The 16,940-nt window shown below is 56.2% G+C and overlaps 1 pseudogene; it reads left to right on the top strand.

Annotated features, from left to right (window-relative positions):
• LOC136509521 (sodium/hydrogen exchanger 8-like) overlaps positions 1-16,940 on the top strand; it is a 54,348-nt pseudogene that overhangs the window by 24,664 nt on the left and 12,744 nt on the right.

Here is a 16,940-nt window from a genome sequence, read left to right as displayed (position 1 = left end):
CTTGTACTCCACCTTGAAATCATAGCCAAATAGCTTACTTATCGATGTGTGTTTTGGGATGGTGGAGAGGCGCTCGTCCAGGAGTAACTTGAGGGCGAAGTGGTCGGTGCGGACAGTGAATGGTCGCGCCCAAACATACGGCCGCCAGTGCCGCACGATTTTCACCAAGCCGATGAGCTCACGCTCATAGGCAGCCAACTTGGCGTGCTGGGGAGCCACGGCGCGGCTGGAGGCGGCGTGTGGGGCGCGGACGTCGCTGGCGGTGGCTACGACCGAATCGGCGGGCTGGTGCGGGTCGTGACACGGGGTGCAGAAAGGTCCACGTCGTCGTCCAGGTCCAAGCGGTGCTCAAAGGCCCGCGCAAGGCCCATGGCGTCGTCGAGGGTCGCAGGGTGTTGGAGCCCGACGTCTGTCTGCAGCGGGTTGCAGTGGCCGACAGTGAAGATGTCGATTTGGTCCTGCTCCTGGGGAGGCCGGCAGCGCGCGAGCATGGGCAGGAACTGCACCTTGTACTCCTCGACCGTCCCGGTGCGGCGGAGCTTCATGAGGGCGCCGAGCGGGTTGCTGCACACCGGCGTCCATAGGAACAGAGAATTGGGCACTTGATTGATGAACTGGAGGGGAATTACACTAGCTGATCCTAGCAATGGCAGCAGTAGAAGAGCTAGTTCGCCCTCCCTGGGAGGCTCTGAACGTGACAACTCTTCTTCTGCTTGATCCTAATCCCCAGCCGCACCTGTGGTTATAACACCCACATGAGCGGTTGTGGTATTCCTATTATTCTTGCATGTTCTATTATTAGCTAGCTTGGACTAATTCTAGCCACTAGAGGCAGCCGACCCTTTCTTCTTCTTCCTATTATACTGCTGCCCAATGGAGTCCACAACACTTCTACCCTCCTTTCGAAATAGCTCGTCCTCGAGCTGTAGGCCTGCTCGGAACTGGGGCTGAGAAATACTGAAGGTGAGGAAGCACACTTGAGCAATCAGCTGCTGGAAGAGGACAATTGTGGCATCGACGGGAAATGAGGTCTGAAATTGCGCCACTGGAGTCAATTCAGCAAGCGGGGGTGCTGGCGCTGGTGTCGTTGGTGGTGCCATGGTGGTCGCAGGGGAAGGAGATGCCACTGTCATCAGGATGTGTTCGACAAAGGCAACCAATGCTGATGGGGCAGGCATGTCCACAACTAACGAACATGGCGGCAATGTCGGATACAGTGGCACATCTGGCAGCTGCAAAGATGGCGCTGATGCCGTGGGTGTCGCCACAATTGACAGAGTTGCTGTTGGCAAGCCTGCTGATGCAGAGGACAGTGGCAGTGTGGTGCCCAAGACTAACGAGAACACCCGCTTCAGTGGTGCAGACAATGAGGACAGATAGTTCGCCAGAGATGGCGTGCATGTCGGTGCCTCGTGAAGACGACCACAACCACGGAGACGCCATCGGTTGGTATGTGAGCCTGGGAGCCCCTGGATGCAGCGACGTTGCGGAGAACGCGTACATCCACGGTGGTGAGTGGAGGGGTCTAGAGGCATGTGGATTCCGCCAATCGTGTCCCACGGCCCCAGTCTTGGCAGTGTGGACATCATCACTACGGGTGGCGTTGCGAGGGCTCCAAGTGTTGTAGGCCTTGCCAATGAGGCGGCTAGGACCAAGCAGGATGCCTGCATAGGTGGGGATGGCGCTGATGGTGGAGGCGGTGGCGACGTTGTCAGTGGGGCGACAGCCATTGGTGGAGGTGGAGGGGAAGTGGTTGATGTAGCCGCAATTGTCGGTGGAGGTGAAGCTGTTGGCGATGCTGCCGGCGGGGAAGATGTGGCGGCTGCTGGCATAGCAGACTGAGCCATCACTGGTGGCGAAGAAGGCGGTGATGCCAGTGTCCCAAACGCCCGCTGCACCTTGTCGATGAAGTCCGGCCACGTGGGAGCGCCGTGGTTCTGCTCCAGGCGGTAGAGTACCAGTCCTGGGCAGCGCCTTCCATGTAGAAGGAGGCGAGCCACACCCACTCGTCGTCCGCCGTTCGATCGGTGCGGAAGAACTGCTCCGTCTTGTGTAGCCAGGTCACCAGATCGGCGCTGCCATCGTAGCGTGGAAACCGGAGTTTGTGCTCATGTGGAGGCGGAGGTGGAGGGGCGCCGTGGCCAGTGTCCTTGCCGCTGTGGGAGCGGCCGGAGGAGAGGTGGTCCGATTGCAGCTGGTTGACGGCGACGGTGAGGCGGCTCTGATCGCCCTTCATCGTCGTCATGTCTTTCTCAACGGCGGAGAGTTTGTTGAGGATGGCGAGCGGACTTGATATCATCACCCATATCAGGCGAGTGGATCGAGAGGCTCTTTGATACCAGATGATAGGAACAGAGAATTGGGCACTTGATTGATGAACTGGAGGGGAATTACACTAGCTGATCCTAGCAATGGCAGCAGCAGAAGAGCTAGTTCGCCCTCCCTGGGAGGCTCTGAACGTGACAACTCTTCTTCTGCTTGATCCTAATCCCCAGCCGCACCTGTGGTTATAACACCCACATGAGCAGCTGTGGTATTCCTATTATTCCTGCATGTTCTATTATTAGCTAGCTTGGACTAATTCTAGCCACTAGAGGCAGCCGACCCTTTCTTCTTCTTCCTATTATACTGCTGCCCAATGAAGGAGTCCACAACAGCTTGACATACATGTCAGATCTAATTGATAGATATCTAACCTGAAAATTTTCTTATCTTTCCTATTTATCAAAATAAAAAATTTATAAATATATATTAATTCTATTACCTCTTAGGATATAATGTGTGATAATAGTCATCTAGATCAACGGTCCAAGTAAAAATACTGTTATATTCACTAATTCTTGCTGGTAATTAACCTAAGCCTTTTTGTGTCCCAAGTAAGGTGGCAAATTTTCCCTACCCATCTGGCCATCTTTGTAGCTAGGCCCTTTCGTCTTTGTAATTTGATGGTATTTATCTGTCTTCTAAATGAATTGCTACTTTGTAGTGATTGGCCTCGATTACTTTTGATATGATTTCTTTTGTTGAGAAGTATTTTGTCAGTTTGATATGTTGGGGTTGTGACTGATGTCCATTTGTCTTTCCAATTTTACACCCTTCTCATTGCAATATGTGAAGGGCAGGCCTGGTGCAGTGGTGAGAGCTGTCTCACTGAGTCACCAGGTCGTGGGTTCGAAGCAGCATCTCTGTAGATTTTGCGGGAAAAGGCTTGCCTCGGTTTTTCCCTTCCCCAGACCTCACTCATGTGGGAGCCTCCGGCACTGGGTCTGCCCCATTTCTCATTGCAATATGTGTTTATCCATAAACTGTTTGCTTACTGTTCCCTCCATGGTTCTATCTTCTATACCTTTGCAACTTAATGTGCCTAGTGTTGTTATGAACGTTAGTTAAAGGAGACAATTTATAAGGACATATTTTATAACAGGTGTGCAAGCTGCTTACTGGGGAATGCTTGAAGAAGGACGAATAACTCAAGCTACAACAAATATTCTGTTGAGATCGGTTGATGAAGCTATGGATCTTGTTTCTGGACAAACATTATGTGATTGGAAAGGTTTAAAGTCTAATGTCCAGTTCCCAAATTACTATAGGTTCCTTCAGATGAGTAGGTTACCACGAAAGCTTGTCGCATACTTCACAGTCGAAAGATTAGAGTCTGGATGTTACATCTGTGCTGCATTTCTTCGTGCTCACAGAATCGCAAGGCGGCAGCTACATGATTTTCTTGGTAATATATTGGGAACTTGATGTGTTATTTCCTACAAATTGCCTATTATTTCTTTGGGGTGCTAGAAGAGAATCAGTACTAATTGCATATGTATGAGATTTACATGTATGGTGGACATTTTCTATAGCTGTACATTGTTGTTGCCATGTAGATCACAAATGGCAATAGAAAGCAGACTTTTAAGAAGGGTTTACCTTCACCACATAAATCTGATAGGGGCCGTTTGGATCCCTTCATTGTGGAGGAATTGAATTCTACTTAATGGATTAGGTTATTTGGTTTGGAATTTGACATTTCATAACTTTTTGCAAGCTCACAAATAAGACTCTCAAATTCATAGGGTGGGGGATGAAAATGGATTCTATAGATCATTATGCTATAATTCTACTCTCCAGCTTATAGCACTCTTCAACTCACTTCCCTATAATAGAAATGCAACGTATAAGTATGTCTCTTATATCCCTAACAATAAATATACAAATATATTCCATATATAACTATATTAGCTTAATTTATCTATGTCTAAATTATAATTATTAGAATAAATTTAGTTCCAAGGATCCAAATGGGCCCTTACAGTATTTTTTTTTGTCAAACTACTAGGTTATGAGTGGTGACAGCCTTACTTTGTAAGACATAATCTGCTGCTGATCTCTCTCTCTTTCCCTGCAGCAGAGTTGGCATTTTGGTCAGCTCATTGCTGTCCTTGGCCTTGTTCAAGTTGATGGGATAAGTCTCTGTGTTGGCTGGTCTTTGTGGGGCTGCAGCATATGGTCCTTGTGGCTGCATGGTAGTCTTGCTGTCCATCAAGGACAGCATCCTTGACTGGTTAGGACAGCATCTTAGCATCTAGGATAGCATCTGTTTTAGGACAACATGTTAACATCTAGCATCTTGACATATGCTTGGCTGGCTAGCAGCCTATAAATATGTATCCCCAACCCCTCAGGTTGGTATGGCATTTTATGTGAGAAATAAACCAGAAAATTGCTCCAACTCCTAGTGTCATCCTCTCTCGATGAGAGTAAGAATTCTGCTACTACCAAGAGTAAGAATTCAATGACTAACATCTAGTATCAGAGCCGTACTATCCTGTAGCATGAGCATCTCCTGCTCATCTCCTTTCCCAGCCTCGCAACAGCCCCAGCTGGGAGCAGCAGCAGCTCCGACCGCTCCTGCTCACTCCTCTCCCTCTGCGCGTCTGAAGCAGCCCTCTCCCCACGCAGCAGCCCCCCGGTAGCGCGTCATGTCCGCAGGACAGTCTCAGCGCTCGGTCGCCTCGAGCACGTGGCGTCAGCAAGAGGCCGAACTTGCCGCAGCAGAGGAACGCGGAGCTAGCGGCGGCGGCAAGGGTGTCGACGCTGGTAGCGGCGGAGCTGGCAGCAGCCAGAGCGGAGGCAGAAGCGGCGGCGGTGGCGGATGCAGCGCGTGCGGCGGTAGCGGAGGTCGAGGTTTTGCGCGGCAGCATCAGCAGCTCCATTTCTGCTGACGACAGCGCCGACGCGGACCTCGAGCTGCTGGGGAGGGAGGCAGCGCGAGCGCGGGCGACGCAGTGGGCAGCCGCGCACGCCCACGAGCGCGGCTGCAGCCCAGACAGGCGCGGACGTGCCGGCGGCGCTCCTGGAGGAGGCGCGCACGGCAACGGTGACGGACGGGTCGATGGAGAGCGCGGCCTTCACAGGCAGCATGGCTCTCTCTCCCCGGATCAGTGTCGTGGTTACCAAGGGCTCCAAGCTGTTGTCAGGGACGTCGGCCCCGATGGTGGGTGGCCTACCCTCACTAAAACCAACTACGTCGAGTGGGCTGCGGTGATGAGGGTAAAGCTCCAGGTGCGGCACATGTGGGAGGTTGTCCGGTACGGCGACATCGACTACAACCAGGATCGACTGGCACTGGATGCCCTCATCGCTGCAGTCTCGTCCGAGATGCAGTTCTCACTTACCAACAAGCGGACTGCCAAGGAGGCTTGGGACGCCATCGCTGCGGCACACATCGGCAGCGACCGCGCCCGTAAGTCCACACTGCAGGCACTTTGCAAGGAGTGGGAGAACATGGCCTTCAAGCCAGGTGAGGATGTTGATGACTTTGCTCTCCGTCTCAACACTCTATTGCAAAAGATGGTGCAGTTCGGCGATGACACCTACGGCGAGGAGAGAGCTGTCGAAAAGCTCTTCCGTTGCGTCCCCGAGAAGTACAAGCAGATGGCTTGCTCGATCGAGTCTCTGCTGGATCTCTCCACGATGTCGATCGAGGAGGCGATAGGTCACCTCAAGGTCGTCGACAGCGATGAGCCACAATCTCTCTTGGGGCCCATCACCACTGGCGGGAAGCTCCTTCTCACTCGGGAGCAGTGGGTTTCCTGCCAAGGTAACCGGAAGAAGGGGGAGCCTTCTTCCGTGACAGGCGGCCACAAGCGTGGCAAGGCGCGCAGAGACGCCCAGGCTAGGGCACGAGGACGTGCCGAGGGTGATGCCCGCGGAGGCTCCTAGGACGGCGTCGCCGGCAAGCACAGGCCAGCACGAAACGACACCTGTCGTAACTACGGCCAGCTTGGCCATTGGGCCAAGGACTGTCGACAGCCACGACGCGGCCAGGTCCATGTCACACAGGCGGAGGAGGAGCCGGCTCTATTCATGGCACATGCAAGCATCGAGCTACCTCCAGCGGCACCGGCCGTAGCGGCTCTCCTCCACCTTGACGAGCCAAAAGCACACGCCCTCCTCGGCGACGGCTTCGGCAATGACAAGACTGACGGGTGGTGCCTCGACACCGGCTCCACCCATCACATGACCGGTCGACGGGAGTTCTTCACCGAGCTTAACTCTAGTGTCTGAGGCTCCGTCAAGTTTGGGGATACCTCCGGCGTGGAGATCAAGGGTGTCGGCTCCACCTTCACCGCCGTGTCTGGTGAGCACAGGCTGCTCACCGGAGTCTACTACATCCTTGCGTTAAGGAACTCTATCATCAGCTTGGGACAGCTGGATGAGAACTGGTTCGCGCGTGGTGGTTGAGGATGGAGTCATGAGGATTTGGGATTGTCGTCGTCGCCTTCTTGTCAAGGTAACCAGAAGCGCAAATCGACTCTATGTCCTTAACGTGCAGGTGGCACAACCCCTCTGTCTCGCTGCTCGTCGGGATGACGTGGCGTGGCAGTGGCACGAGCGTTTCGGGCACCTTCACTTCGAGGCCCTGAAGCGGCTCAGTGCCATGGAGATGGTGCGAGGCTTGCTGTGCCTTGACCACGTGGAGCAGCTCTGCGACGTCTGCGTGTTGACGAAGCAGAGGCGACTCCCCTTTCCCCAGCGGGCGAGCTTTCGAGCCAAGGTATCGGTGTTTCGAACAAACACCGGCTAGTAATTTATGATTATTGCGCGTTAGGCCCGGATGGTGCACTAAAGGACACGAGGTTTATACTGGTTCGGGTTGAACGTCCCTATGTCCAGTTTGCTGCTGCTGCTCGTGTTATTAATACCGAAAATGGTTCGTAGTAGGGGTACAAACAGTCGAGAGAGGGACGAGTCCCAAGTCTCTATGGAATGATCGAAAAGGTCGCCGAGAGCTTGGTCGCTGCTCAGCTGTGTGTGAAGCGTTGTGTGTTCAACTTATATGTCAAGAGTCGATCCCTTTAGTGAGGGGCCCTGTCCTCCATTTTATAGACCAAGGGAGGAGCAGGGGTTATAGACGGGAGAAAAACCAGAAGCCAAGAAGTCCCTTTGAAGGTGTTGGACCCTCCTTTTCCGCTGAGCTAGCCTTGCTGACCCGGCCAGACGGTGTCAGGGATTAGCACGTTCGTCGGGTGTCCGTGTCCTGGCGACGCCATGCCCTTACCGGATCAGCAAGTGGCCATGTCCCGTCCTGTCCCTCCAGGCGGCGTGTCAGACAAGGGTATTGATCTGTGGCCCTATGGGGGGCGGGCGGTGCGGTGACAGTACATGCGTCACTATAGAGGGCGCGAGTCTCTTCCTGCATCGTAGTGGTTGTCGTATGTCTATGTCAGGTTCCGTGTTTGAGGCTGAAGGCGGCGCCTACAACACTATTCGGACTCTGCAATGCCGGAATGGTCTAAAGCATCCATCCCGCCATACCCTGGCGGTACTTTTCCTACCGCGGCGCAGGGCATGGTCCTTGGTGCTGCGTTTGACTCGAATGTCATGTCGTACCCTGTGCTCATCCTTATGAAGGCGCAGGGTGTACTTGTCGGGCGAGGCGGAGTCTGCCCTCGGCCGTCGGACGAGGCGGAGGAGGCCCTTGACCGTCGGGCGAGGCGGAGTCTGCCCTTGGCTGTCGGGCGAGGTGGAGCCTAGCCCTCGAGGGTCGGGCGAGGCGGAACCAGTCTTCCGTTGTTCGGACAAGAAATGCAGTGGCGTTCCTGTCTCTATGGCTCGAGTGACGGGTTCGGGGAGCTCTTATCGGATATGTTCGAGTGAAATCTGGGTCCATCATTCGTGACAGAGTTGGCATGACCCGCATGGAGCATCCTCCTGCTCCTTGCCTACCGAGCGGATATGCTTTGACTTGTGAGCCTTGCCTTGCTTTTCTCCGCATGTCTCCTGGTTCCTACCGAGCGGGCGTCCCCGGTCGGATGGCTCCAGTCGGCTCTGATTGTGCCGGTCGAAGAAGAGCGGTGAGCAGGGTTCCCACGAGCCCCAGTCGGAGAGACGTGGGGTCGGAGTCGGAAGTATCGCTTTGGGCCAGACCCTCCGATCGGAGAGGCCTTCCGATCGAAGAGGGCGTTCGGAGGCGTCTGGAGGACGAAGCGAGTGATCCGATCGGAACGGTGGGCCGAAGAGGTCGACAAGCGGGCGCCGCTCCTTTTGGTCCAGACCTTCTGGTCGGCGACTTGACCGTCCTTCCTGTCGTGTTGTAATTAGACTCTTGGGCCGAGCCTTGGCGCGGAAGCCGATCCCCGAGGGACCCCTGGGTTTATGAACTCGACAGAAGCCCCCAAGCCCCCGGGCGATTCGGGTGGAATCGTCCGGGGGGTGTTCCGGTTCGCCAGAGGGTGCGCGCGAGCGCACCCGACGGGTGTAGCCCCCGAGCCCCCGGGTGATTTGGGTAGAATCGCACGGGGGGTGTTCCCCTGAGCCCTCGGGGGGGGGGGTGTCTCGGACCCTTCGCGGGTAAGGATACGAGACTCGGTTTTTGTCAACTGGATAGTTTTTAAGGGGACCCTGGTATCTCGTTCGTGGGGATTTCATCCAGGGTCAGCCTGGCTGGGGCTCGACAGTAGACCGAGGCCCTACTGATGTTCGCGTACCTGGGTCTTAGTCGCCCGTGGGCCCGTCCCTCGTTGGGGTGGCCATCGAGACCGTCGGGCCGACCCTTGGTCTTTCTGGGCCCACCTGGGCCGGCGAAGAGATTTTCTGGCCCGTATCTCCTCCGCGGGGGGAGAGTCCGATCTGTTCGGGAAGGCGAACCGTCCGAGGGCGATTTTTGTGGGAAAGGATAGGGATAGCGGGCAGTGTATCCCGCGACGTGACGTGGCGGCATGTCGTGGTGGGCTTGGAGATCGAGGCGGATGGTTGCATTTCTCGCATCCGTCGCCCCTATAAAACCACAGGGTTCGCCCCCAGGGTTCCGTACTCCGCCTTTTCGCCTTCGTATCGCCAACCTCTGTCGCCAATCGCTAGGGCCTCCCGCACTAGTACTGCCACTGCCGTCGAGCTTGCATCCGCATCGCAGCCGCCGTCAAGCTTGCATCCACATCGTAACCGCCGTTTTAATGGAGCCGTGGTGCAGATCCAACATCGCCTCTCAGCGCCTGGAGGGCCTCGTCTGCCGCGGCCTCCTTCGCCCGTTGTCCGCCTTCGCGGAGTGGCTGCTGCCTGGTGATGAGGATGAGCCGTCGCCGCCTGAGGGATATGTCGTGTCCTTTGCTCTCTTCCATGAGCGGGGATTCGCCGTCCCTGCCCTTATGTTTCTTCGGGGGTTGTTGGATTACTACTAGGTGGAGTTGTAGCATCTTAATCCCAATGGGATCCAGCATATCGCGGCGTTTGTCGCCCTGTGTGAGGGGTTCCTGGGGATTAGTCCCCACTTCGATCTGTGGCGGCACTTCTTCGCCTGTTAGTCTGTCGAAGAAGCGGGTCGGGAAGCAGGAGCTGAGCACGCCGATAGGTTGTGCCAGCATTCATCTGCGCAACACCTGGGCGAATGACTACCCGTTGATGCGCTTGTTGACTTCCAACAAGGGGTGGCACTCGCAGTGGTTCTACATCAAGAACGACGTGATCGCCCCCTTGCCAGTGTACACCGGGCGCCTCATCGAACAGGCTCCAGGTCGTGGAGGTGGGGTGTCCTAGACAAAGACAAGAAGAGGATCAAGGACCACCTCGCCGCCCTCCAAATTCTGAAGAACAGGGGTGTGAAGGGGTCGGGGATCATCGGCGCCTACCACGCGCGGAGGGTAGAGCCGTTGCTGAGCCGCGCGCTCCCCCTGTATCTGATGGCGCCCGGGGCGTCGCTTGAAGGGACGACGCTTGCCGACGGAGCGCTCCCTCCCATCGAAGTGGCACAGCGAATCAAGGAGGCGATGGAGCCTTCGAAGGACACCGACGGTGTTGTCCTTGACTTTGTGTATCCGGTGCTGGGACATCCTCCGATGCGGCCGGAACCGAGGTTCATCGATTTCATAAGTTCTCCTTTCCCGTGTCTTTTTCTTTACTTGAACTTCCGACCCTTTGACGCTGACCTCGGGATAGCGGAACCAGCCGAGGAGTCTTGTCCTCACAGATAGCCTAGCTCTACTACCGAAGGATCGGATCCTGGCGGCCACGAATCAGTATCGCGGCTGCCTGGGACAAAAGGACGAGGGAGCTCAGAAGGAGCGGCTACGGATGCAGCAAGAGCGTGATCGAGGAGAGGAGACAGACAGTGACGACGACGATGAGGTAGCCGCTGGCGTGGATTAGGACGTCCTGGAGGATGAAGATATGCTGACAGTCGCCCACCGACCCATGCAGGGACCCCTCCCATTCCACGCGGAGGGAAGCGAGTCCTCGGGGCCGGTGGGAGCCGGAGAATCTACCGCCCCATCCAGGGTACCTGCGGAGGATCGGTGGATGGGGGAGACGGGTCGCCCACCGCCACACCCGAGGCATCGACAGAGAGGGGTGGCTCTGTTGCCGCGCCCTTGGAAATGAGGGAGACGAGCCCCCCTGCCCAGGAGCAGGGGGCAAGCTCGAGCGGTCCTGCCCAGACGAGTCGGAATGGGGGTCTGGGGGTTCGTCCCCAAAACGTTCCCGCCGCCCAAAGGCGTCAGAGTAGGCCATCGACTCCCCTGTTTTTTCCCTTTTTATTTTTCTGTTTCAACCTTATGCCTTTTTTCCTCTTGCAGATTCTTGCGATGGGGCCACTCTCTAGGGCTGGCGCCCAAGAAGAGCCTTGCCCTTCAGGCGGGACGGACGGCGCTGCCCGACGTCGCCCCTGTTTCGGGCAGGAGCGGCGCTGATGCTGCGGCCTCGTCGGCTGATCCGACGGCGCTCGTGGTGGCGCCTGTCCCCTCGGCGGTTGCCGAGTGGGCGGCGTCTTTCGTGACGGGTGCGGCACCGCCAGCTGAGGGTCCGGTGTCGTCAGTGCGGGTGGCTGCGACCGCGCCAAGCCAGGAGCAGCCGGACGCGGCCATGGTGGTGTCCGAGGGGGCGGCGCAATCCGTGCCTCCGGCGGCCCAAGCGACGCAGCCCTGACGTGGGCCGGGCGGAGGAGGACGTAGCCGGAGGGTCCCCAACCCCGACGAGCCAGGCACAGTCGGACGCAGCCGTGGTGGCATCCGAGGGGGCGGTGCAATCCGCGCCATCGGCGGCCCAGGCTGCGGTGCCCGAGGCGGGTCGGACAGAGGAGGACATGGCTGGAGGGTCTCCGGGCGTCGTGGCGGTGGTGGAGCGGACCCGCAGGAGGTCGCCCCCAGCCCTGTTATCGGGGGGCAGCCGCTCCCCCACGCGGGAGGAGCCGCCGCTCCAATGGATGGCCGCCTGAGGACCCAACATCGGCTCTTTTCTCGCTTGACGATGCTGCCGAGAGCTTGGAGCGGGAAAATCTTGACAGTTGTGTTCTCGGCTATGATGGATGCCTTGAGTCAGGCCAGTGGTGCCCTACGCGAAATCCTCGTTCCTACTGGCCGGGTATCCGCTTGATCTTCTCCCTCGTTTTCTTCTTTCTTCATGTATTTTTGTGTTTTCGTGTTCTGGATACCGGTCTTCTTTTCAGTGTATCGTTGCTCACAGCCGGAACAAGTCCCGGTTCCTCCGTGAGCAAAAGGCAGGAATGGGACCGCCTTACCGAGGAGGCCCGGCTGCGGGGAGATGTGGGCGCGCAGCTTGCTGCCGCCCAACAGCGGGAGGCCAAGGCGCGTCGGGACGCGGAGGAGATCCATGGGATATTCGAGGACTTGTCGGCGAGGGTGAAGCTGGACAAGGAGGCAGCCACCAGCATCCGAAAGGAGCGGGACAAGCTGCTCTAGAAGGATGTCGCGGACCAGTGAGCGGGCCGTTGAGGTCCTGGCTGAGCTAGAGACGGAGCGGGATCTCAGGCAGAAGGCCGAGGATAGGTCCGCGGCCCTGCAGCAGAGGGTGGACCGGGACGCCGAGGTGATCGCCCGGTTGCGCGGGGAGCGAGACGAGCTGCGCTGAACCGAAGAAGACTTTGCTCAGAGCGCGGCACGGCCCGCGAGGAGCACGACCGGGCCGTTCGAGAGAACGACGAGGCGCGTCAGGTGGTCAACTCCCTCTGGGCGGATCTCGGAACCGCGGTGAGCCGGAGGTTGGACGCCGAGAGTGTCTCGGCCAGGCTAGGCAAGGAGCTCACCGAAGTGCGAGGGATCCTTCGGACCGAGAGTGACGAGCACGACCTTCTGCAAGCCGCTGTCGGGGTGGTCATCGACGCCCTGAGGGTGGCGCAGCCAAAGGGAACCAGCTCGCTTGCGGCTCGTGCCGCGGGCATCACGGCGCGGGTAGGTCAACTTGAGGAGGACGCCTTTCACGTTGGGATCACCCAGGCCTTCGTCGTTGCCTGTTCTCGTTATGATCAGGAGCAACTTGGAGGTAATGAGCCAAGGCTTCGCGCCTGTCTATGAAGATGCTGAGCTGGATGAGATGGAGAAGGCGGTGACTCCCCTTGCGCGGAACCTAGCGAACAGGCTGAAAGAAACGGTTCTCCCTCCGTGGAAGTAGTTAGTTGAATCAGTTCGATAAGCATTTATCCGTAATATGTGAACAAGTGTCGGTTCTTTTGTGTCTGAAAACGGATTCGTGGCTTTGTTTCGTAATTTCGTTTCGATTGTTTTGATCTTACCTTCTTCCCTTTTTGCGATGAAAAAGATTTACGCGATCGACCCTTCCGTTTGTTAAGACCGTAGGGCCCGAGGTGTTTAGGAGAAATTTTGATTGTGCTGGTGAGCAAAATTACCATAGCCGTCTGGGCGTGGGCCTTTTGCGGTCTCGCCAATCTGTTCCCCCGAACCTTGCTGCCAGTCTTGATGCGAGGAAGAGGTCCGATGTAATGACTTTTTCAAAAAAAAGAAAGGAGGTACCCGTACCTTTATCAGCCCCCGAGTGAGATCCGACCCCTTGCGGTTGTTGGGGTCGGATGTTACTGGAGACCGGAGCGAGGGAAACGTAATTATGTTTGTATTCGCTCGTAGCCCTTACTTAGGATTTTGGCGATCGCTGCGTGACCGTGCGTTTGGTCTTATCGCTGGTCTGGCCTTCCCCGAGCCCCCGCGCATGTTGGGGATTCGGTCAAGGGTCGGTTCGTCTTGTGACTGTCGCCCCGTCCGCAGCTTTTTGCAGCTGGAGGGGTTAAGGCGACGTCACTTGCCTCAATGGCTCGAGTGACGTGCTTTATGAGCTTGCTAACGGGGATGTTCGGGCGGAATCCGATCCCGTCGCTTTGCGACAGAGTCGGCAAAGCCATCGGGTGGCATTCCGTTGCTCTTTGACCCACCTTCCAACAGATTCCCCCTCAATGGGGTTTCTATGGGCTCGGCTAGGGGCCGTGTTTCGCAGCGTTACCCTATCCTCGGTTTCCGCAACCGGAGGGGCTGAGTTGACGATACTTGCCTCGATGGCTCGAGTGTCGCGCTCAATGGGCTCGCTAACGGGTATATTCGTGTGAAATCCGGGTCCATCATTTGCTGACGGGGTTGGTAGAGCCCTCATGTGGCATTTCACTACTTCTTAACCCGCCTCTCGGCAGATGCCTGAGCCGTTCGATAGGCTCAGGTGGCCCGTTGGCCTCTCCTCGACGGAAATTCTGTGGGTTTGGCTCGGAGTTAGAATCGAACGAGAAAGGTCGAGACGTCCCTGTCCGCTTCTGAGCGGGGTCGGGCAAGGCCGCTGGGGCTCATCTCTGTTTTTCTCCCCTGGCTCTGTTTGACGCGAGGCGGCCTCGAGCCCTTCATGGGCCGGCCTTCGAACCTCGGTCGGTCACCACTCATATTGAATGAGGCGGTTGCCGCTTCGTGACGCGACACGAAGCGTTGAGATGCAGAGATTTGCATATGTAATGTTTGGACGTATAGATTTAGTGTATCACTTAATTGAAACGAAAGTGGGATTTGGTAATGTTACCTTGGCGATATGAGCGATGGGAAGCTCCTACCAGATGTGTCCGTGCGGGGTTCGGGCCCGATGTTTGCGACGAGGTTGGCGTAACCTGCATAAGCATCGCTATTATTCGTTTTTGTCTCTCGGCGGTGATTCGAGCCGCTCGATTGATTTAGTCGACCTGACAGCTTCTCCTCGAAGGAGGTTCTGCAGGGGACCCCTCCAAACCCTTCTTGGGAAGGCGGGAGCTGAGGCTTGCGGTACGGGGAACTGTGAGTTCGATTTATGCTAGAGAACAAAAAACACCGTAGTCACCGAGGTGTAGGGTCTGTCGGTTCGTCCAGTTGTATTCAAAGTTTTATACCCACACACCGCGCTTCCGTTTTTTTAAACATAAGGGGGGGTCGGGCGAAGAGGGTGTCTAAACAAATAGACACCCTCGGCAGCCCCCGAGCAATGTCCGTGCCTTTGCTGTTGCTGGGGTCGGAGGCTCGGTAAAGAAATTAACACTCAAAGTAAGTAAACAGAGGTGCTTATCTTTCAGCGGTCGTTCGTTCATTGTTTTGCCCGGGCCGCACGATCGACCCAGGAGGCCCGTTGGGCTCCCCCTGGACGGGGAGTTCTTATCCCAACTCTTCGCTAGCCTCTGAGCTGCCACCTCTTCTCCTTCCTTTCCACCGAATGCAGCGGTTCCTAAGTAAGAGAGGGTAATGCCAGGGAGAGAAGAACTCACAGATCCGTTCGTGAATCTGGAGCGCGATGTCGAGCTAGAGGTCATCTAACGTAGATGAGATTGTGCGGGTTGCCTGTGCTGAGGAGGAGCTGCTGCTGCCGAAGGAGGAGGAGCGCTGGAGGGTGCCGAACGTTGTCGGCTTTGCCGTCATGTGTTGCGGCCTTCCTTCGGTGGGAGGCACCCCCCGCCCAGACGCCATTGTCGGGGTTATGGCTGATGACGATGGCGTAGTCCCTGGATGCCTCGGTGGAGGGGCACCGCAGTCGCCGGCGTGGTGGTCGACGTTGCAGATGACGGCGCCTTCGAGGATCTCGTGGAGCGGTAGGACGTCGCCGATGGAGAGCATGGCGCGGCGACCGCAGTAGTACTCGTAGTAAAGCTAGGCAGAGACTGTAATTGAATAAGTTTGTGGGAGAGCCCCCGAGTGAACAGTCCTTTGAATTTAAGAGTACATTAGTTCTTTTCGTGATAAAATCACTTTGTAAGTGGCGAATTTGTGCAAAGAATGAACAAATTTTCATCCTTTGTTACGGCAAAAGTCTTTTCAGCTTCCTCTCTTTGTGGAAGTGGTTTCGGTGCCCTCCGACCCTTCCCATGGCTCACGTTGTAAAGGCTAGGAGTGCGAGGAAAACAGTTTTGATCACGCTGGCGAGCAAGGAGGTCGTAGCCGCTGGGGCGTGGGTTTCCCGCAGTCCTACCAGTTGTACTCAGAATTTGTTCCCGAAATCCTAGCCCTTAGGACTTGTTACGAAAAGGATGGAAGGCTTTAGAGAATGTTTGCAAATGTAACACAGTAAGTGTTTGCAAGATAAACGTACTTGTATTATTTGTATCAGCCCCCGAGTGAGGTCCGACTCTCGCAATTTGCAGGGGTCGGATGTCACTAAAGATCGGGGGATTGTACAGACAAAAACTGATAAGAAAAAGTATGCGTTTATTTAAGGGTAAAAACGACGTAGCTATTCAATGTTCTAGGCGTTGGTGAAGAAATCGTCGTTGATGGTTTTCAACTTGTAGGCGCCTGGGCGGAGTACTTCCACGACAACATACGGCCCCTCCCAGGGTGGGGAGAGATTGTGGCAGTCCTTGTTGTTCTGCACAAGGCGGAGGACAAGGTCCCCGACGTTGAAGGCTCGGTCCCACACCCGTCGGCTGTGGTACCGTCGCAACGCCTGCTGGTACTTGGCCGAATGGAGGAGGGCGATGTCGCGGGCTTCATCTAGTTGGTCCATGGCGTCTTGGTGGGATGCCTCGGCTCCCTGTTCGTCATATGCTCTAATTCTTGGCGCTCCATAGTCGAGGTCCGTTGGGAGAACGGCCTCAGAATTGTAGACCATGAAGAAAGGTGTGTAGCCGGTGGCTCGGCTGGGAGTTGTCCTTAGGCTCCAGAGCACCACTGGGAGCTCGGCGACCCAGCGCGCGCCGAACTTGTTCAACCAGTTGAAGATCCTGGGTTTGAGGCCCCGTAGAAGCATGTCGTTTGCGCGCTCGACCTGCCCATTCGTTCTGGAGTGTGCGATGGCCACCCAATCGATCCGGATGTGTTGTTCATCGTAGAATCGAATGAATTTTCTGCCGGTGAACTGCGTGTCGTTGTCTGTGATGATGGAGTTTGGTATTCCAAAGCGATGGATGATGTCGAGGAAGAACAGCACAGCTTGCTCGGATTTGATCATGGAGATCGGTCGAGCTTCGATCCATTTCGTAAACTTGTTTATGTTGACAAGCAGGTGGGTGAAACCTCCAGATGCCTTTTTGAGTGGCCCAACAGGTCGAGCCCACAGACCACGAAGGGCCACGTGATGGGGATCATCTGGAGTGCCTGGGCGGGGAGGTGAGTCTGCCGAGCGTAGTACTGGCACCCATCGCAGGTGCATACGATTTGCTCGGCGTCGGCTACTGTAGTGGGCCGGTAGAAGCCCTGTCGGAATGCGTTTCC

The sequence above is a fragment of the Miscanthus floridulus genome, chromosome 15 (genome assembly GCF_019320115.1).
Source record: "Miscanthus floridulus cultivar M001 chromosome 15, ASM1932011v1, whole genome shotgun sequence".
NCBI classification, from domain to species: Eukaryota; Viridiplantae; Streptophyta; class Magnoliopsida; order Poales; family Poaceae; genus Miscanthus; species Miscanthus floridulus.
This window is presented reverse-complemented; position numbering and strand designations above follow the sequence as displayed.